At 43.1% G+C, this 21,734-nt stretch overlaps 1 protein-coding gene and 1 non-coding gene across 2 annotated transcripts in view; one reads left to right on the top strand and one right to left on the bottom strand.

Moving 5' to 3' along the window:
• The window catches only part of EYA2 (EYA transcriptional coactivator and phosphatase 2), a 253,650-nt gene extending 244,252 nt beyond the window's left edge, over positions 1-9,398 (bottom strand). The window contains exon 1 of the mRNA XM_043479366.1: positions 9,264-9,398. The gene's annotated coding sequence lies outside the window, so the exon portion shown is untranslated. The remainder of the gene's footprint in view (positions 1-9,263) is intronic.
• A 4,592-nt stretch (positions 9,399-13,990) lies between these two features.
• On the top strand, positions 13,991-14,094 carry LOC122449016. The gene has a single exon (XR_006271836.1). It is a non-coding gene; the product is annotated as a U6 spliceosomal RNA (small nuclear RNA).
• Positions 14,095-21,734: the final 7,640 nt, after the last annotated feature.

Raw genomic sequence — 21,734 nt, 5'->3', positions numbered from 1 at the left:
AAACACCCTACTACCCCTTCTAACCCTCAGGACCTCCTAACATACAGAGACCCTTGTCTCCACTGTTTGGGAAGTTGAGGGGGTCATCCCCCAACCTGAGCTGGCATAGTTAGTGAGTGGTGGACTTAAGGTTCAAGTCAGATCTGTCTGAGTTCAGGGTCTGCATTGTTAACCACTGCCCTACATTCTCTTGATGCTGAAAAAAGACTCCATTGACCAAGAGCTTTAAGGCACATCATTGGCCCAGTATCTAATTCCCTATAACCTCAAGCGTAATGACAGCTGGCTTGAGCATAATAGCTGGCTTATTGAGCATTCAATGTAGGCAGGCACTGTAGCAAAACAAGGTGTTTTACATGTACTGCCTCATTTAAATTCTCACAATGGCCTTTTGAAGCAGTTACTATTGTCATTATTATCATCATCTCCATTTTACAGAGGGAAAACTGAGACTAGGGTCATGCAAGCATGTAAATAACACATTTAAGCTTAAACAATGATAATAATAATAACAATAATATAGTAGCCGACTTGGATATAGCTCACACTGTTTGCCATATACTACTGCAAGCACTTTATATTTATTAGCTTGAGCTCCATGATGTGTGTGCATATGCTTAGTCATGTCCAAATCTTTGTGACCCTAAGGACCCACCAGGTTCCTCTGTCCATGGAATTTTCCAGGCAAGAATACTGGATTGGGTTGCCATTTCAAACTCCAGGGGATCTTCCTGACCCAGGGATTGAACCTGTGAATCTTGCATCTCCTGCATTGGCAGGTGGATTCTGTACCACTGTGCCACCTTGGAAGCCCATATCTCCATGATAACCACCCTAAATTATAGGTGAAGAAACCAAGATATGTAAACGTTAGGTAACTTGCCCAACATTAAATAGTTGGTTAATGTTGAGCAAGGATTTGAACCCAAGCAACCTGGCTCCTGGCTCATGAATCTTAGCGATCCATGCAAATGTCAATCTTGCTACCAGAGGTGCCAAATTGGGTCCTTCTTGCCTTTGGGTCACCAGTAATTAGCCCAATGCCTAGAACACAGCTCAATAAATAAAGCTGAATAAATGAGTGAAAGAATGAATGCATTTATAACTTTCCCCATCACCATGCAACACACAAGGCATGTAGGACACACTCAGTAAATAGTATTAATAAAATCGGCGAAATGGTATATGTCATGTCCCAAGCGCATGTTCTTCCTTGTCAACAAAATTTGTCTTGTCATATTGCAATAGCTGAGGGGTCAGCAAACATTCTGTAAAAGGCCATGCAGTCTCTATAATAATTACATAACTCTGTTAGCAAAGAAGCAGCCATAGGCAACAGCTTAGACCAGCTAACTGCAGTGATGCAGCCACCATTTCACAGATTCCAATTTTAAACTTTAGTTACTCTACAAGGGCAGGCTCAAGATTCTGTAAGAATCAGGTAATGTCGCTTATTTCTGAACTCAACTTTCATACCTGATCATCACTGAATATCCTCCAGGCAAAACAACTGAAGACTGACTTTGAAATCTAGTTCTCCAAGGCAGACATGTACAGGAAATGTAGCTCTCGTTACACCAGCGTCAGGGGGTGAGAGGTGGGAGAGCTGGGTATACTAGTGGTTAGGAATTAAGACTAGGTTCAATTCTGGCTCTCATATGAGCCATGTAACCATGGAAGAATTACTTCTCCATGAGATTCAATTTCGCATCTGTAATATAGGGGTAATAATAATAGAACATTCCATCGAAGGCTATTTGGAGTCAGAAACGTAAGTGTTTGCTTAGCACACTGACACATAGTAAGTATTCAGTAACCATGAGCCACTTGTTAGTCCCAAACAAATCTTGTGTCTTCTTAAAAAACAAAACTAAAACCTAATTCTCTAAAAACAAGCATGAAGAAAGGACAGCAAAGCGGCATGGAAAGACATTTTCAAATAGCAAGGCATTCTAGAGGTCCCAAGGTGTCCGAAAACTCTCTCCTCTAGATCAAACTACTAGCAAGCCCCCAACCTCTCTGTTTAGCCCCATCCGCCCAGAAGCCTGCTTCTGTGGCCTTTCATCATCGTCTCTCTCGTGGGTGTCACAGCAACGCTGGAGAAATTTGGAGCGTTTCAGACATTTGCTGAGTTTAAGACATTCTTTCTCCCCTCCCACCCTCCTCTTCGCTCCACACTCCAAAATTAAGAGTCTCTGGGGAGTCCGGGCTCTTTAGCAAGGGGAGACCACCAGAAAGCCCCATCACAGACCCAGAGGTGAATAATCTTCTCAGCTCCACTCTTTTTCACGGCTGGATGGGGCCAAAACTTTGTTTACAACACAAGCGGCAAGTCACAACTTGTTATGCCACATGACACCCTCTAAGCAGCGAGTCACCGCTTCCCCCTGCTGTACCAGTCACACAAAAGGCCAGAGGGGCCGGAATCTGCCCGCTGCTCGGCTTCTCTCCCCCTCCCCCTTCCCCACTAGGAAGGGCATTCAGACCTTTGCTGGGGAGACAAGTGTTTCTAGAACGCCGTGAAACTAAAGTTCCCATCCTTGCAAATAATACACACCCACAAAAGAAAACAATCTTCTTTGCAGCGAAACCCTTTCTGTGTCTCCTGCGAGGAGGTTTTCTCCCTGCGTGGAATTTCCATCAGCCCCAGGGTTGGCACCAAATTCAGGGATGCGGCAGAATTCTCTCCATCTCTCTGAATTCTCAGGAGCTGCCCATCAATGAAGACCGAAAGGTCTGTACTTATATCTTATACCCCACAGGCCAAAAACACATACGTGTTCCTAGAACAACAACAACAACAAAAAATTGTTTTGGGAAACTACTAATACCTTAACCGCAAAGTTACTACAGGAAGGGGATGGGAGGTGAAGCAGTTGACCAGAAGGAACACAAGCCATTTTCGACCTCTGGCTTCCACATCACCAAACACCAGGAATGAAACATCGGCTTTGGAGAAAGGGGTGGCCCTGGAACCTGCTTTTTTGGTGGAGCCGTGGGAGGGACAGATCCAAAGGCGATGGGAATTCCAGCCCTCCAATCTAGCTTCTCCCTGCAAGAACGTCTTCGGAATCCAAATCAAGATCTTTCAACCGTAGGCTCAGAAACCCCCGCTCTGTGTCCACTTGAACCAAACACGTCTAACAGGCAGGAATTCAGACTTGGCCGAGGTGAAGAGAACTGGTGGTTTTCGCCCTGTTTTGGTGACCTTCAAGGGCTTATTTATGCACTTCAAGCTCATGACCTAATACATGTTGGTTTGGCGTCTTTTCTCATAATAGCAGCCTGTAAAAAGCTTTTGAGAATTCCCCGTGTTTTCTTATTTTGGGTCAAGAAAATAAAATCGATATCTAAGTAACCTTAAAAAAAAAAAACACACACAGCCTGCACAATCTAAAAATTTGGAATGTTTCCACTGGGACTGCAGATATCTCTGAAAGCCTCCAAATCATCAGAGTAAGACCCACATTTGCCATTTTTAAGGTGAGATATTTGGTAACAGCATCTGTGAGAATTAGCTAAGAGGGACTTTTTGACATAAGTCAAACAATGACATTTAAAACTCACGTTAAAGCAATTACCGTGTGGAATTTTTCCGTGTTTTTCCCATTTCTCAAACAGAAGTGTATATGTTTTCAACATATTTCTTGCTGTAATTTTCTTTCTTGGCAAACCCACATCTTAACCATGAAACCCAAAGTATGCACGCTACAGAAACAATAATGGTTGAAACAGACTCGGCCGTCTCTGGCATGATTTTTCTTTACAAAATTAAAACATCTTTTGGCTAATATACTGTACATTTCAGTTATGAAAGACCCTTCTTGGGAGATGAACAGAAAAGAAAGGGGAGGTGACAGATTCAGCTGATGCGAGACAAAAGTAAGACAGTAGTCTAACCCTCCAGTTCCTCATTCTTTGGGAGAAAAAAAAAATGTCTATTTTAACATTTTTTCCTTTAGTTAAATTCACAAAGAGCCGACAATTCTCCTTCAAATGATTATAAGTACATAGGGGCAGATACGTTAAATCTGGGAATGCACAGATCTAAAAATCTAACTTTACTAGATCTTCAAAAGGAAACTAGAGGGGAAAAACCCAAACCATTGAAACCACATATGTTTTCATGTTATTGACACAATGCTACGGATACTAAGAGACAAAATAATTTCTAGCCTCTTTCAAAACTTTGGTTCACGTTTAAATATGTCTAAACAGGCATTATTAGGCAAAGACAGTCGGCATATGCACATTCTCAAAACTGGTGAGAAGTAAACCTGTTTCCTTGGCTGCCTGTTCCTCTGAGCTCCTGCTGTCAATTTCTGCGTATATCTGAAAGCAGAGGCAGCCTCTGCAAAAATGTATAAGCAGTCACTGCTGCGCCCTAACTAGTATCAACAGTTGGGCGATGACACGCAAGACGAAGTCCTGCTTTCTACAGACCGGGGTCTATGTGCAGAGACCCCTTCAGCCATCCCTCCAGGCTCCGTTCCAAAGTGGGGGCCCTCTCAGCCCTTGCCTGACCCTCAGGCTGCCTGTCCCACATTCAGGCAACCGCCAAGCCTCCCTTAACCTTCAAAGTGGCAAAGATAAATCGCTCCGGTTACCTGACTCTTGGGACCACCTGTTCCAAATTATTCTTCGAACTCCAAATGTTTATATTCCAACCTCCAAACAACAACCCACCCATAGTGATCCAGCACCTTCCGGTAAACTGGATTTGGACAGTCTACCGTAACGTTTTCGGGCCTTGCCACTGCCGGTAAATTTATTGACTCTTTTTAGGAACTGAAATGCGTAGTGTTATAGTATTGAAGGAACAAATCAAATTAGTCCTTGTAAATAAACTTTTTTTTCCTTTATAGACCATATACAACCTGCTAAATATCATGGTTCACCAAGGCCCAGATTTGTGTTTTCTAAACACTTAGTGTGATTTTTCTATCATTTAGGACAGTGGCAAAAAAAATCAGGGTACAATCAGAAAATCATTGCGCTCAGCACATTTAAAATCATCCAAATTCAGCATCTCTTTTCAAAGGGAAACGAGAGCAGAAGTATTCTCGGAGGCAAGGTTTTCACAGCCCAGTCAGTAGAAGGCTAAAGGCCTAGATTCTGGCCTACACACCCTTCAGCCTTGTCAGACACTTGACTTGTGACTCCGTTTCTTTGTTAACAAAGTTGGGAAAATTAATAATAGTAACAATACCTAACTCAAAATGTTGTCAGAGCCATCCTGAAAAATACATGTCAAGAGTTGATTTCAGGCCTGGCATACAAACGCTCGGCTATTTTCATCATCACTATTAAACATAAGGACAGAATTTAAGCAGAGAGAAATGACAAAGCCATCGATAGCAAGTGAGCAAAAGAAAGAAAAGAAGCAGCCAAAAAAATAAAATTTAAAGCCTATGGCTTTCTTCATCCTTTTCCCCTCCATCCACCTGGCTGGCACACTCGTATCTTGAAATTGATTCTAAATCACATGCAACAAAGAACTAGTTCTGGCCCCTCTGATTCATTTCCTGCAAGACAGTGGGTCTTAGACAGTCATTTCAAGTATTTGTCACCTGACTGAGGGGGGTTTATCCTCGGATTAGAAGAGGTGTTAGTTAAATACCATTAGGCCAGTTACGATCTTCAAATGGGAAAATGAAGCATTGTCTCTGGCGAATTCTCTGCTAATTGTTTCCCTAGCAGAGCCTTCTTTTTGTTTTGTATGTTTGGGACTGTTTGAACAGCCACAAACGGTAGGGCGACAGAAAGTGGGCCCTTCAGAAAGCTGTTATGGTATAGGGGTTGGGGGTCAGAGAGGAAGGTGGGGAGTGAAGGAGGCGTTGTGGGGCGGGGAATGACTGGATATGTGTGTTTTCTGTCAACAGGCCATGTTTTCTCAGCTCTGGGGTTAATTCTCTGTAAAGGGATTCCTTTTGAGCCAAGTCCACCGACTCCTTTTTCAGAGCAGCTAGCTAGGAAAAAAAGTTTCCTTCCACCAACAAAACTCAGTCTTGGCAAGAGGAAGAAGGTTCAGCCTTCGGAGGTAACTGAATAACCCGCCACTTCATCTCCACAAACCAACTCTCCCCTGCAACCCCGCCCTGCAGATAAGGAGAACTACCTCAGGAGAAAGAAGTAAAAAATCTTTAAGGGAAAAAGTTATCCTCTCCTGGAAGGAATTGACATTAGTCAGGCCGAAGAACCCTGCATTTTATCTGTGCCTAGTGGAGAGAAAGCCTTCTGACCCAGTCTCCATGTGCACGCGCGTGCACACACACATACACACACACTCCAACACTCAACACGACACCTCAGACCTGTGGCCACTGCCTAATACTTATGGTTTTCCTTCTTCCCCAAGCATTTTTATGCTAAGGAGGCCTGTCCCCAAAGACAAAACTCAACCCCTGATGCAACCCACCTCCTTGGAGAAGAGAAGGCACTGTGTGTGGTGTGCTTGGATATTGAGGGCCAGGCAAAAAAAAAATCCAAACAAGATATTCCCACTTCCTTCATTTTTCCCTGACAGCCATGGGCTCTTTCTGCCGAGAGAGAGGCATCTGTCATGAGCTGCCGGGAACCCCACTTATGCAGCATAATGGCCTGCGATTTTATTATACAAGGAGTTTATTGCTGGCCTAATTAGTTTCAAACTGGGCATTCCAGCTGAGGACACCTAAAAAACATCTGGTAGAAGGAGTAAGAATGAGTCCTCGTTTTTTGGAGCTGGTTACGGTTGACTTTCTGCATAACTCTGGTCTCCTGCGCCTGACACAAGTTATCTTTGGAAAAGTAACTGAAAAAATAAGGAAACGGTTTCTTCTTTGTGGGAAAGGAGTCATCTTGTCCTGGGGGAACCAAAAACGTCTTAAAGTGGACATGCCTGAATTGTGGATACTTTTCCCCAAGCTGCCCAGGGTCTCAGTAGCTCGCTCAACCTAATTCAAAATGTACTCAGCTGCACCACAAAGCAACTTTTTTTTTTTTGGTCTTTTTTTGTGTGTGTGTCTGTGTGTGGAGGACTGTTTTGCTCTCCCAACAGCAGCTAGCATTTTATCAATTTATCCGTCTGGAAAGGCTTGCGATCTCTTACATGCAATTTAAAGCAGAAGTAATACTGCGTATTTGAAACAGCGTGTCTTGGGTGTTTTTGCCAAATGGTAATCCTATAACAAGTCAACAAATCATATTTCTTTATGATGTGTTTAATACAACACAAAAGGCATGAAAAGAAGATTCTAAAACTCCAGGGCTGAAAACATCTGTTTTTCTAAATCTCAAAGTATTGGGATAATAACATTTTGTTGTATTGTCTTTAGCTATTTCATACTAGGAAAGATTTATGTGTTTATGGAATATTCTCATACACAGTCACTACACTTAATAGGTGAGCTATTTTCAAGACAGGGAAAATGCTGAGACCTTTAAGGTAAAATAGTTTATCATATTGTGAACCTACAGTTAAAAGACTGGAACAACTAACTAGGTATGGGACACATGAAGTGCTTTTTAAAAAGCTCAGTTCCCTTCAGATCTAGCCACATAGGTCGAAATTGCAAAATTTAGAATTTGCTCAAAAGGCAAGGAGATTTGGGATACAAACAGGAGTTAATGCTTAGTCTAAAGCAAGATTCATACTGTCGCATTTGTTACATAAATTACTAATTAACTTTTCCTAGTCTGAGGATGTCTAAATGCAAGGAAGTATAAAGTTTAAGGGGCTTAAAGTGATGGGGAGAGAAAGGTGGGGAAAAAATGAACCTTTCTTGGGTAAAGTTGCCTGAAGATTTTTTCACAATCATTATTTTAAAAACGAGGTTCTCCTCTCTGCCCTCAACTCCCCCGACAACCCCACCGCCCCCCAAAGGACCATAGGCTGGTAAAGCGGCTGCTAGCTCAGACTCTAGTAGTAGAAATTTCACTCAAGCAGCAAAGGGCTCGCGAAATGAACAGATTCGGCTTGAAATACAATTGTCCGCTGGTTATAATTTCCTTTGGAAGGGAGCGCCCTAACTCAAACCTAATTCAGCACTCAGATTCTCACTTGATGTTTGTAAATCATTCTACCTCGCCTCTGCCTTGCCCACAACACCCAGCTCCGACGCTCACTCATTCCACTGCTTCCCCGTAATTAAAAGGTACCTCCACCAGGGGTGATTTATATATACCTCAAGGTTATTTTTAAAAAAGTAATTCGAAAGATTACGTTGCATTTCGGGGGAAGAAAAGAAAAAAGGTATCCATAAAAGTCGCAGCATCAGTCATGCTTTTTAAAGAGCAAGCGTGCATGCTGTCAACTCTTAGCCCCAGCGAAGCTTCGAAGCTTCGCTAAAGGAAGTAGGAACCTTAAACCGTCAAAGCGCTTCCCTTTCACGCGGCTGAGAATTTCGCGCATTGAAGATTTCGGGATGTGAAAGTTTTTCCCGGTCAAGCTTTCCTAACATTTCTTAAGTGTATAACCTATTTGTTTGGGGACAGGAGATAGATTTAAGAGCCATCACGGCCGTTTAACCCCCAGGCTGCTCCGCTAAAAAAAAAAAAAAAGCAACAACCCCATTCCATTCTCCGCTTTGTCCTATTACAACAAACTCTCGCTTCCTTCTAAACATCCTTCTGATGTAAAGTTTTTTAAGTTTCAGCTCCAACTTCAGCTAGCGCCCGGACGCCGGTTCCGGTACAAAGCCCGGAGAGCTGGACCATAGCTGGCCGAGCGCAGATGCCTTTTAAAAAAAAGAGAGAGAGAGATACAGCTAGAAAAAGGTTCAGGGGGCCATTCTAGCACCATCCCTGGGATTCCAGCCGTTTGCTCCGTTACCCCATTACCAGCGCCCGAGGGCGTGAGCTTGGCTCCCGGCTCCAGGCGTCTCTGGGTCTGAGGGGATCGCTGCTCATCCCGAACCACCGGGGCCATAAAACTAACCAAACGCGGAGGACCCCGGCGAGTCTGAGCGCCATGCACTTGTCCCGCGCGGGAGCGCACACTTTAGGGTCGTGGCCTCCCGGGCGCAAGGGGAAACTGAGGCTCGGAGCCCCGGGACAGACTTCCCTGAGATCTGCGCGCTCTCCCCGCTGCCCTTGTGCCTGAGACACCCCGGGAGCCCCGGACGCCGCGACCCTGCCGGTGCGCCCTCGAGGGCCCCGACAGCTGCGGAGGCCCTGGCTGGCCGAGTGCGAGAGAGAGGCTCCAGGCCAGGGGGTCCGGGTCAACACCAGCCCGGAGAATCCCCGCAGGTAGGCCCGGGCTGGGCGCCGCGGGCGGTACTCACCGCGCGCCGTGGAGAGGGCGCCCGGGCGCGGCACGGTGCCGGCGGCCAGGCGGGCGCGGGTCGGACGCGGCCGGGCTGACTGCGGCGGGCACGTTGCTGCCTCTGCTGCCGCCGCTGCCTCCGCCTCCTGGGCTGCCGCGGCCGCTGCCTGCGCGGGGAGGACCGGCCCCTTCCCCTCCCTCGGCCGGGCCCTCCCTCTGCCCCCGCCCGGGTCCCCGCGCCGCGACGTGGGCGCGTGGGGGCGCCGAGGCGCGGCGCCGGGCTCCGCGGGCGCGCACACCCCCGGCGGCTGGACGCGGGGCGCGGGGCTGCGGCCCTGCAGCTGCCTCAGCGCTGCCCTCGGCGCCTGCAGCCCAGCCGGACGCGCTCGCTCCAACCGGTCCTAGAGGAAGCGAGGTCTCAGCCTCCTCCCCACCCACCGACACCCACACCTCCTCTTTCGGCAACCCAGACGCGGCCCCCCCCAGAAGAGAAAGACTGCTTGGAAGGGACCTCAAGGGTGACACTGAATTCACTCATTCAGCCACCTCTTCATTCATTCCACATCTGTGGAACATCTATGTGCCAGGTACAGCTCTTGGGAGATTCAGCTAGAACAAGTCAGACTAGTTTTGTGCCTTCCCGGAACTTAACTCTAGTACTGGGAGACAGACCGTAAACAAACAATCAAGTAAAGAATCAAGACAATTTCAGAAAGTTATAATTATTATGGCGGAGGGGAAGTATGTGCTGGGGCAAGGGAACAGGAATCTTGGCTGGAGTAGTCAGGGAAGACCTCCCTGAGGAGGTGACGTCTGTATGATGAGAAAGTGCCATTTCTGATTATCTGTGGGAGGAGTGTTCGAGGATCTCCTTTGACCCGTTTTACACATAGGAGAAACTGAGGTCCCAAGAATTTAACTGGCTTACCTAAAGTCTGGTATAATACCCTCCACACATACCCTTAAATGAAGGCATCCCACTTCATCCTCTCCTCTTTCCATCTTCCCCATAATAAACTGTCATGAACAGAGCCTATACAGCATTTTTCTTCCTCTCACCCACTTTCTAATGTTCAGGAAGCCCCTTTATAAGCACCCAGGCTGCTTCAGTCTGAAAGCAGTGTCAACCACTGCCATTTGTTAAGCTCAAGCAATCATATTTTTCTGAGATCAGGATGCCCAGATAAATGTGAATTATAGAAAAGCAGAAATAACTTTTAGTATAAGTATGTCCTCTGCAATAGGTGACACATACTTTTACTAAAAATGTATGCACTTTTCTCTGAAATTTCAATTTAACTGGATGTCCTATATTTTTATTTGCTACATCTGGCCTCCTTACAACCATCCAGTTTGCAGGACATTTCCTTGTCTCCTCTGATCCCCCAAAGAGACCAGAAGGTAGATGCTGCTAGCATGCCTATTCTTTAAATTTTTTTTATTCTTTATTTTTAATTTGGCTGCCCTGGGTCTTAGTTATGGCACGAAGGATCTTCAATCTTCATTGCAGCATGTGCAACGATCTAGTTCCCTGATCAGGGATGGTACTGGGGCCCCCTGCATTGGGAGCTCAGAGACTTAAGCACTGAACCCACCAAGGAAGCCCCGTAGGATGCCTGTTTTACAAATGATCATCTAAGCTCAAAGAGAAGGCAGAAAATGTCTGAGTCAGGGTTGAAGTTCACATCAAGCTGACTTCAAAGCGCTTGCTCTCAAGATATAATATAGAGCCTTTAACTCCACCTGTGGGGTTACTGGGAAGACAGTGAAACTTAAGCCCCTGGGTCCCTTACTTGGTATGCCTCTTTGTAAGGCCCTGATGGGGACCTAGAAATGTATTCATGGGTCACCTGTTCATGTGAAATTTATGAAAGTTGTTTGCTTTTGATAGTGGCAAGCAGCAGAGACCACCATCTCTCTCCACTTTGATTCCCCCTGGAGCACTTGACCTTGAGTAGGGTGTATGGGAGTGGCCACTGGCATTTTGGAGATCCAGCGGAGGGGAACAGGAGTTGGGAAATTGTGGTGTTGGTGGTATTTTTCAGCTTCTTAAGATATGCCTTTGCTGTGATTTTTTTTTTTTTAATGATTTTATTTATTTCTGGCTCTGCTGGGCATTTGCTGCTGCACAGACTTTTCTCTAGTTGTGGCGAACGGGGGTTACTCTCTAGTTGAGGTGTGCAGGCTTCTCATTGTGGTGGCTTCTCCTGTTGCAGTCTGTGGGCTCTAGGCCATGTAAACTTCAGTGGTTGTGGCTCCCCGGCTCAGAGCACAGGCTCAATAGTTGTGGTACACAGGTTTAGTTCCTCTGCAGCATGTGGGATCCTCCCAGATCAGGGATGGAACCCGTGTCTCCTTCATTGGCAGGTGGATTCTTTACCACTGAGTTACCAGGGAAGCCCCTGTTGTGATTTCTTAATTCAAAGAAATTTCGTACCTAATTTCAGACTCATAATTTCGTATTCTTTTTCTTAAGTCAGGCCCTCAAGTTGTATAAGCAGCAGGCCCTGCTCTCCCAGCAGCCACCTCTGGTAAAACTTACTCCATCCCTTCTCTGCTCCCCAAAGTTCAGGCGTGCAAATCTATTAATATTCAGTGAACACGGTTACCCTCCTTCAGTGACAGGGCTGAGGTTAGATCTGCTGTTCTGGATGAAGTTAACTCTTCTGCTTTCTAGCTGCAGGACTTGTGCTGCAGGATATGTGCTTGGCCTTGACTTTCTCATGTCTAAAATGGAGATGGGGACTTAGTTGCTAAGTCATGTCCGACTCTTTGCAACCCCATGGACTGTAGCCCATCAGGCTGCTCTGTCCAGTGGATTTTCCAGGCAAGAGTACTGGAGTGGGTTCACATTTCCTTCTCCAGGGGATCGTCCCCACCCAGAGATTGAACCTGGGTCTCCTACATTGCAGGCAGATTCTTTACCAGATTAGCCATCAGGGAAGCCCTGGAGAGAACAGTACCCATCTTACATTATTATTGGGATGATTCACTGAGATCATGTTCCTGGAACTGTGACTGTAGTTGGGCACGAGCATTGTTCTACATATATTGATATTACTGTACAAACTTCTCTTCCCATAGCACCTTTGCAAAAAGTTCTAAGTTGTTATAGACTGAGCATCTTAATGCTCTCCAGAGGTGTTTAATTTATCTGGGTCCACAAGCCTTCATAGAATGTTGTTTAATTTATTTTTTAAAGATATTTATTTATTTGGCTGCACTGGATCTTAGCTGCATTATGCGGGATCCTTCTTTGTGGATTCTCTAGTTGTGGTGCTTGGGCTCCGTGGTTGCATGTGGGATCTTAGTTCCTGACCAGGGATCAGACCCACGTCCCCTGCATTGCAAGGCAGAATCTTAATCACTGGACCACCAGGGAAGTCCCAGAATGTTGTTTAAATAGTGGCAGTAAGCAGACTTTTTTTTCCTAAAGTAAAAGAATGGAGTACATTGGAATAGAAAATATCAAGTGAACTGCATGCAGATTAAGGCTGTGTGTGTGTGTGTGTGTGTGTGTGTGTGTGTACTGGGTCAGGATGTGTGTTCCTTCTTGCAAATGGTGGGCAAAATGGTAATGAACACTTATCAACCAAGAGTACTCAATGGAATACAAAGGGTTAATCTATTCCTACCCGCCTTCCCCTTCTCAACTCCTTCACTAGAATCTGGCCCATTATCTCACAAATCGCAGCCACACCCTACGGCCCCCAGAGAGAGAAACAGGAGGCAGGTGCTTATTAATTTTATTTTTTTCCTTCTCTTAGGGCAGTGGTTCTCAACCCTGGCTTGCACATTAGAATCTCCAGGGGAGCTTTTAGAAACCCCCATGCTGAGGCCCCACCCCAGACCAATTAAACCAGGTTCTCTGGGGAAGAAACTGAGGCATCAGAATATTTTTTTTTTAAGGTTCCCAGTGATTCTAGTGTGCAGCAGAGGGTGAGAGTCCCTATGTTTGGGAGAAAAAGGACTTGACCACAGATTCACAGCAGATGAGATGGAAACTCAGATAAGATTTAAGGCACCCATTTCTTACTCAATATCACTTAAAATCCAGCCCCCTTCCTATGCAAGAGCACTTCCTTCCTGTCCCTCTTTCCCTTGATTTCTTCTTGATAACTATTTGTCCTCATTTTATAATGACCAGAAAAATAATCCCAGACAAAATCTGAAAATGCTAAACCATAACGCAGATTCTTTGGAGTGTAGACCGCAGGCATGCCCAACCTAGAGTATTTTTTCCCCTAAAATCTTCCAAGTATAAATGTCCTCTGAAGCCAGAAGACCAGCTTAACTTTGAAAATGACAAACTTCACAAGGCTTTCCACGTGTATATACATATCCTACAAACACACGTGTGTACTCACCATGCCAAATCATGCCTTGTTCTAATCACATTCCTTTCCCATCTGTAAAAATCTCTACAGAAAAAGTATCCTTTTTTTGTTTTAATGCATTCATTTGAACCTTGACTTTTTCCAAAAAGGATTTGAGGTTGCATGCAAAAACATATATGTGGCAGCAGAATGAGAAGACAAGGAAAGCAGGTGAAGGGGAAACGTGGAGAGGGAAAGAAAAGACACTCAAGGGTGAGATTTGCATAAATATGTAGGCTCGGAGGTTCTGAGTACTTGTTATTGGTGGACTGAGAGATGCTGAGCTTCCTGGCAGTCAATGCAAAGAGGAAAATGCGATGAATTACATGAGCGGCTTTCAAACTTTCTTGGATTCAAAAGTAAGCATATTGTGCTTGCTTTGGTAGCACATATACTAAAATTGGAATGATACAGAGATTATCATGGCCCCTGGGCAAAGATGATGTGCAAATTTGTGAAGCATTTCATGTTTTTAACATGAATTAAAAAAAAAAGAAAAAGCAAGCATGGTGATCAGTGGTTAGGACTCCTTGCTTTTGCTGCTGAAGGCCCGGGGTTCAGTCCCTGATTGGGGGATCTAGGTTCCCACAAGCCACACAATCATGCATAGACTCTCCATATGGAAAATAGAGGCGAAAAATCCCAGCCACATGCCTTACACCTTTCTCCTATGGGTACTTGTAAAGGGTCTTGAAGGAGCACCCAGAGCTCTGCAGAGTCAAGATCGGAAGCCATGGATTTCAAAGTGCTTCGCAGGGTACATGATCCTCAGAGCCTGTAAGACAGAAGCTAACAGAACTACTTGAACAAATCAGAACGCTTTCTGATACTGGTACAGGAGAGAGTGGAACTTCTGAGAGTGAAATGGGCCCTATTTGTAATAAAGCATGTCAGGGATTAGCAGATGCAAACTAGTATATGCAGGATGGATAGACAACAAGGTCCTACTGTGTAGCACAAGGAACGACATTCACTGTCCTGTAATAAACCATAGTGGAGAAGAATGTGAAAAAGAATATATATAACTGAATCACTCTGCTGTACACTAGAAACTGGCAGAACATTGCAAATCAACAATGTTTCAATTTAAAAAAGCAAAAGCAAAATGTCAGGACTTCCCTGGTGGGTCCAGTGGTTAAGACTCCACCCTGCCAATGCGGGGGGCCGGGGGTGGGTGGTGCTGCGGGTGGCCCAGGTTGGATCCCTGGCTGGGGAACTAAGATCCCACATGCTGTGCAGCATGGCCAAAAGATTTTTAAAAATCAAATGAATTATAGCATAAACCAGGACTGTTCCAGGCCAACTGGGACAGATGGCCACCCTGCCTAAACAGGACGACTTGGATCTGTCCTGAGGACAAAGACATGTGAAGCTCAATCAAGTGATCACACAAGAGGCGGTGACCCCTTCCATGAGTAGACCAGGGGCTGCGAGCAATCCTCCTTGAAATTACAAAATCATCAGCCTAACGCTTCCTGATGTGGTTGGGGCATTCCATTCACATCTCTGACAAGACTCCGTCAGCACTCTGGACCAGATCTATGGTTGTTACGCAGTATCATCGTGCTGAAAAAGGGTGCCCCATACTGGGTGGGCTGACATGCTGGATTCCTACAAGCACATCAAGAGTATTTTCCCTGAAAGTCTGCAGCTCCTTATCTCTCATTCTGCTGGAATCTCTAGAATATCTGCCAGGGACCTCTTTGGCAGTCTGCTGAAGTCTAAGGACATTTACTCAGAAAAATGCTTGTATATATACAAAAATGCATATAATGCACATAGGGTGCTAGAAAATTGAATACTGATAATAAACAATTTCTTATTTCTTACTGATAAGAAAAAGGTTACCTCACATTGTTCACAAAAATTAACCCAGAATGAAAAAAAAAATTAACCCAAAGTGGGTTAGAGCCCTAAAAGGAAAGCCTAGAACCGTGATTCTTCCAGAAGACAACACAGGGAGAAAATCATTGCAACTCTGAGCTCGGCAAACATTTCTCAGAACATTGAAAGTACCAACCATGAACATCAGTAAACTGAGCTACATCAAAGTATAAAACCTTTTGTTTTTCAAAAGACAAAACTGAGAAAATGAAGAGCAAGCTATAGATTGGAAGAAATTATAATACTTCTATCAGACAGACATAAAAATATAAGGGAAATATAACAATATATGAAGAACTTGAACAACTCAATAACTTTTCCAAAACAATTTAAAAACTGGGTACAACTTCTGAACCAACACGTCAGAGAAGATACGTGAATAGCCAATAGGCACAAAAATAGATGCTCAACATCATCAATCATCACGGAAACATAAATTAAAAAATATAATGAAATACCACTATGTATTCATTATTTTGGCTGAAATTAAAAAGACTGACTATACCAAGTGCTGGCAAGGATATGGAGCAACTAAACTCTTATACATGGCTAGTAGGAATGTAAAATGGTACAACCACTTTGGAAAACTGTTTGGCAGTTTCTCAAAAAGTTAGACATCTCCCAATCATGTGACTCAGTCATGTAACACCCAAGAGAAAGGAAAACACAAATCCACACAAAGATTTGTATATGAATGTTGAAAGCAAGTTTATTTGTAACTGCTAAGAATTGGAAACAGTGAAACTATTCATTAGCAGGTAAATGAATAAACAGATGTGGTATATCCATGCAGTGGACTACTACTCAGCAATAAAAGAAATGTACACACACAACATAGATGAATATCAAAATCATTATGCTGAAGGAAAGTGTCAGACCCTCATTCACTCCATAAAGACTCAATGCATGATTCCAGTTATATAAAATTCTCAAAAACGCAAATTAATATACAGTGACAAAAGCAAAGCAATGGTCACCTGTGGATGGGTGTGGAAGGAAGGATAGATTACACAAGAGGTCAAAGAAACTGTTGGGGATGTGATGGGAAAGTCCAGTGTGGGGGGAGTTCCTTGGCAGCCCAGTGGTTAAGACTCTGCACTCCCAATGCAGGGGGATGAGTTCAATCCCTAGTCAGGGATCTAAGACCCTGCATGCCACATGGCAAACAAACAAAAAAAGAAAAGTCCAGTTTGTGGATTGTGTTGATGGCTTCACGGTATATCTCTATCTATATATCTGTACATCAAAAATGATAAAATTAAACCCTTAAAATGCTCCCAAAGAGATGATGTGGTAAAGTAGTAAAGTATCCATCTGCCCATGCAGGAGACGCATGAGACTTGGGTTCAATCCCTGGGTCTGGAAGATCCATGAGGGAGGAAATGGCAACCCACTCCAGTATTCTTTCCTGGAAAATTCCATGAACAGAGGAGCCTGGCAGTCTACAGTCCCATGGGGTCACAAAGAGTTGGACACGACTGAGCCACTGAGCACATACCTCCATAAAAATATTAAAATATCGTGACATAGTCATGTGAGTTCCTTTACTAATATGTTAATAAAGGAGAAGGCCTCTAACTTTCGTAATTTTGAAGTAATGCTGAATATAAAGGATATTTCAAGATGTTTGCAATAGCCATGATGTGATATGAAAACACCCGTGATTTCTGTTGGTGACAGAGTTGAGGTCCTGTTCATCTGTTATGGTTTGTTGCCACATTCACATTTGAAGGGAATGTTAATTTTCAGTTACAGGTTGGTAAATATAAAGATACTTGTTTTAAACATCCAAGTTTACAGAGCGCCCCCCCCCACCTCGAATTCTGCCATACACCCCAAGTTAAGAAGTTTAGTTGGAAACAATCTCAGCTACTTGAGGGCAATAATCACCCTAGAAAGTAAGCATCTTTAAACTCCAGGAACAGTTCAGTTCAGTTCAGTTGATCAGTCATGTCCAGCTTTTTGTGACCCCATGGACTGCAGCACGTCAGGCCTCCCTGTCCATCACCAGCTCCCGGAGTTTACTCAAACTCATGTCCATTGAGTTGGTGATGCCACCCAACCATCTCATTTTCTGTCGTCCCCTTCTCCTCCCACCCTCAATCTTTCCCAGCATCAGGGTCTTTTCCAATGAGTCAGTTCTTTGCATCAGGTGGCCAAAGTGTTGAGTTTTAGCTTCAGCATCAGTCCTTCCAGTGAATATTCAGGACAGATTTCCTTTAGGATGGACTGGTTGGATCTGCTTGCTGTCCAAGGGACTCTCAAGAGTCTTCTCCAACACCACAGTTCAAAAGCATCAATTCTTCTGTGCTCAGCTTTCTTTATAATCCAACTCTCACATCCATACATGACTACTACCATAGCTTTGACTAGATGGACCTTTGTTGGCGAAGTAATGTCTCTGCTTGTTAATATGTTGTCTAGGTTGCTCATAACTTTTCTTCCAAGGAGTAAGCGTCTTTTAATTTCATGGCTGCAGTCACCATCTGCAGTGATTTTGGAGCCCCCCAAAATAAAGTCTGTCACTATTTCCATTGTTTCCCCATCTATTTTCCATGAACTGATGGGACCAGATGCCATGATCTTAGTTTTTTGAATGTTGAGTTTTAAGCCAACTTTGTCACTCTCCTGTTTCACTTTCATCAAGAGGCTCTTTCGTTCTTCATCTTTAAACTCCAGAAACATTTAGAGTGAGCTATAGAAATAGCTGAAATGGGAAAGCAGTTTTATCAGGAAGCATATTTTAACTGAGATAAGATTCAGAAATAAATGTGGAAATACTCAACAAAGTCAAAATCATCATATTAATATTTTTTTGTTAAGAAGGAAACTGTTCATATTTAACAGTTTACATACTTTAAGAGACTCATGTTTAAACGACTTGGACCCATCAGAGTAGGATATTGGTCAGACTTGTTAATTATCATTTTTAATGTAACTGAAGCACTGCTTAAATGTGCAATTTGTAAGTCAAAGTCGTACTAAGTTTATCTGTAATCATTTAGCACACTTAAGAGAATTTAAGGTTTACTATATAAGTGTGATCTATTAGATTTATAAAAACTGATTGAGAACTTCTCTGGTGGTCCAGTGTTTAAGAATCTGCCTGCTGGTGCTGGGGAGGTTTGATCTCTGATCTGGGAAGATTCCACAGGCCGCGGTACAACAAAGCCCGTGTGCCACAGCTGCTGAGCCGGGGCTCTAGAGCCCTTGCTCTGCAACCAGAGAAGCCACTGCAATGAGAAGTCTGCGCACAGCAGTGAAGAATAGCCCCCGCTCCCCGAAACTGGGGAAAACCTGCACGCATCGACGAAGACCAAGCACAGTCATAAATAAATAAATAATAAAACAGAGTCATTCTCTCTTTAAAACAAAAAAAAGAAAGAAAGAATGGATTGAGAAGTAGAAATATTGAACAAAGTACTTGCAAAGAAAATCCAGGATATCAAATTTAGAAATGCAATTTCAAGTGTTTTAAGGCATTTAATTAGTTACGTTTTAAGTGGGACCAAATATTAATCCATGACTTCCTTAAAAACACTGGCTGAATTTTGTTATTTTGTTCTTAGAGCAATAGATCTGAAAAAGGAAACTTAAAAACCCAAGGGGGAGAAACTAGGTTTGGTAAGTTGTAACTTTAGTAATTCAAAATTATTTCCTAGAATTTGTGTACAGCTTATTTTGTACACAAAAAACCACTCAAACACACGTATAGCAGTATGGACGACTGAAAATGGAATGAGCTGCAGGAAACCCAGGATCCTGCTCTCATCTCGTGTTTAATTTTGACCTAAGTGTCCCCCTGTCCCCTTATTTGGGCCTCTGCCATGAAGGAATTAGCCACAAACACAAGAAAATTCTTTTTAGTGACCTAAGGAGAGGAAAGGTCATTCGTTACACTCGGATTAGGAAAAAATTTAAAATACTCAACCACTTAATTTTTCAAAACAGTGGAATCTAAACAAAAGCTATACTGGTGAACAAATGCAGATTCATTGCCAAAACCCCAGTTGGTTTGGACAACGTTTCTTCCTGGTTCCTTCAACGGAGCTGAATCCCTTGGCCTTCCCTCTCCAACAGTGTAGAAAAGTCTCAAGGGGAATAAAATAGTTGTACTATAAGCGTTTTTAACAATCTACAACAGTGATGGCAATTAAATACCCATAGACAAAATTTCCTCCTTGTCAAATTACTGGGAACATCAAGTAAAATAATATTTTTATAATCCCCCCAGTTGGAATCTTCTTTTACCAGATAACTTTCTTTTAGAATTTAATAATTGCATTGTTTTGGCTGTTGTGACAGAAATACATTTCCCCAAAGTGGCTTTTATTCAATACGCTTCTCTTTTTCTTGCTTAAAAGTCTGGGTCGGCAGTGGATGGCTGGTTTGATAGCTCCACAGTCATGGAGCTTATGAAAACAGTTCTGTTTTTTTTGCTCTGCCATCGACAAGTGGCTTCCATTTTATGGTCCAGGATGGCTGCTCTAGTGCCGGTAATCACATCTGCATTCCAGTCAGCAGGAAGAGGGGAAAGAGCTGTAGGGCTCATTCTTTCTCCTAAAGGATCTGCCCAGAAGTTGAACACATCACCTCCTTCACATCCTATTGACCAGAATTTAATGATATAACTACGTCTGGCTGCATGGAAGTTTGGAAAATGTGGATTTTATTTTTATTTAGTCAGATAGATAGTGTCGAGCTAAATACAGCTGACCCTTGAATAATGTGAGGGTTAGGCATGCTGACGTAGCAGCAGTCAAAAATCCAAGTATAACTTTACAGTGGATTGTCCGTATCTGTAGATTCAACCAGCCAGATTGCATGGTACTGTAGTATGCTATTTATTGGAAAACGTCCGTGTCTAAGGGGACCCATTGCAGTTCAAACCCATGTTGTTCAAGGGTCAGTTGTATTCTGTTACTAAGGTAGGAAGACAGATGCTGAGTGACATCAATCAGTCTCTGCCACATTCAACGCTTGACTATAGGTTACTGAGTTTCGTGAGCATGATTTCTCTTGTGTAATATCCCTTGTTAGTTCAAATTGGTGTGACCACTTAAGAGAAAAATTTGGAGATATTAATTAAAATGTAAAGAGTAACCCAAGAATTCCATAATCTGTCTCCTCACTAGAAACACAGGTTAAGGTAGTCTACAGTGAGCATGTACAAAAAAATTTAATTGAACCTTGTTTATAAGAGTAAGCAGATGGAAGCAAAAGGCAACTGAAGAGAAATGGCTAAGTGCCCTGGTGTATCCATATTTGACAGTATTTAAGAAGAAGGTGAATCTATATGTATGAGAAATGTAATTTATGGGATGTCATAAATAATATGAGTGACAGTATTTATGTATGATAAAAAGAATAAACAAAAGATAAACTGACAAAACTTTACGTAGACTTACCAAGAAAGAGGCTCCTCTGTGCATGGAATTCTCCAGGCAAGAATACTGGAATAGGTAGAAAAGGCTCAAATAAATAAAATCAGTAATGAAAAATGTTACAACTGATACCACAGAAACACAAGAGATCATAGGAGACTACTATGAACAATTACATGCCAGCACATTGGACAACCTACAAGAAATGGATAAATTCCTAGAAGCATACAACCTACCAAGACTGAATCATGATGAAATGGAAAATCTGAACTGACTACTAGCAAGGAGATTGGATCAGTAATCAAAAACCTCTGGAAAAACAAAAGTCGAGGACCAGATGGTGAATTCTGCTAAACAGTCAAAGAAGAATTAATATCAACCCTCAAACTCTTCCAAAAAGCAGAAGAGGCGAGAACTCCCCTAAATACATTTTAAGAGTCCAGAATTACCCTGATAACAAAACCAGACAAGGATGGTACAAAAAAAGAAAAAGAAAATTACAGGCCAATGTTCCTGATAAACTTAGCTGCAAAATCTTTAACAAAATATTAGCAAATTGAATTCGACAATACATTAAAAGCATCATACACCATGATCAAGTGGGATTTACTCCAGGGATCCAAAGACGGTTTAACATCCATAAATCAGTCAATGTGATACACCACATTAACAAAATCAAGGATAAAAATCATATGATCACTCAGTAGATGCAGAAAAAAGCATTTGCCAAAATTCAACATCCATTTATGATAAAAAGAAAACTCTCAGCAATGTGGATATAGAGGAAATATAATGATGTGATATGATAAAGGCCATATATGATAAGCTCACAGCTAGCATCAAACT

This window comes from Cervus canadensis, chromosome 10 (assembly GCF_019320065.1).
Source record: "Cervus canadensis isolate Bull #8, Minnesota chromosome 10, ASM1932006v1, whole genome shotgun sequence".
Lineage (NCBI taxonomy): Eukaryota > Metazoa > Chordata > Mammalia > Artiodactyla > Cervidae > Cervus > Cervus canadensis.
Note: the sequence above shows the minus strand (reverse complement) of the source record. Positions and strands in the feature narration are given on the sequence as shown.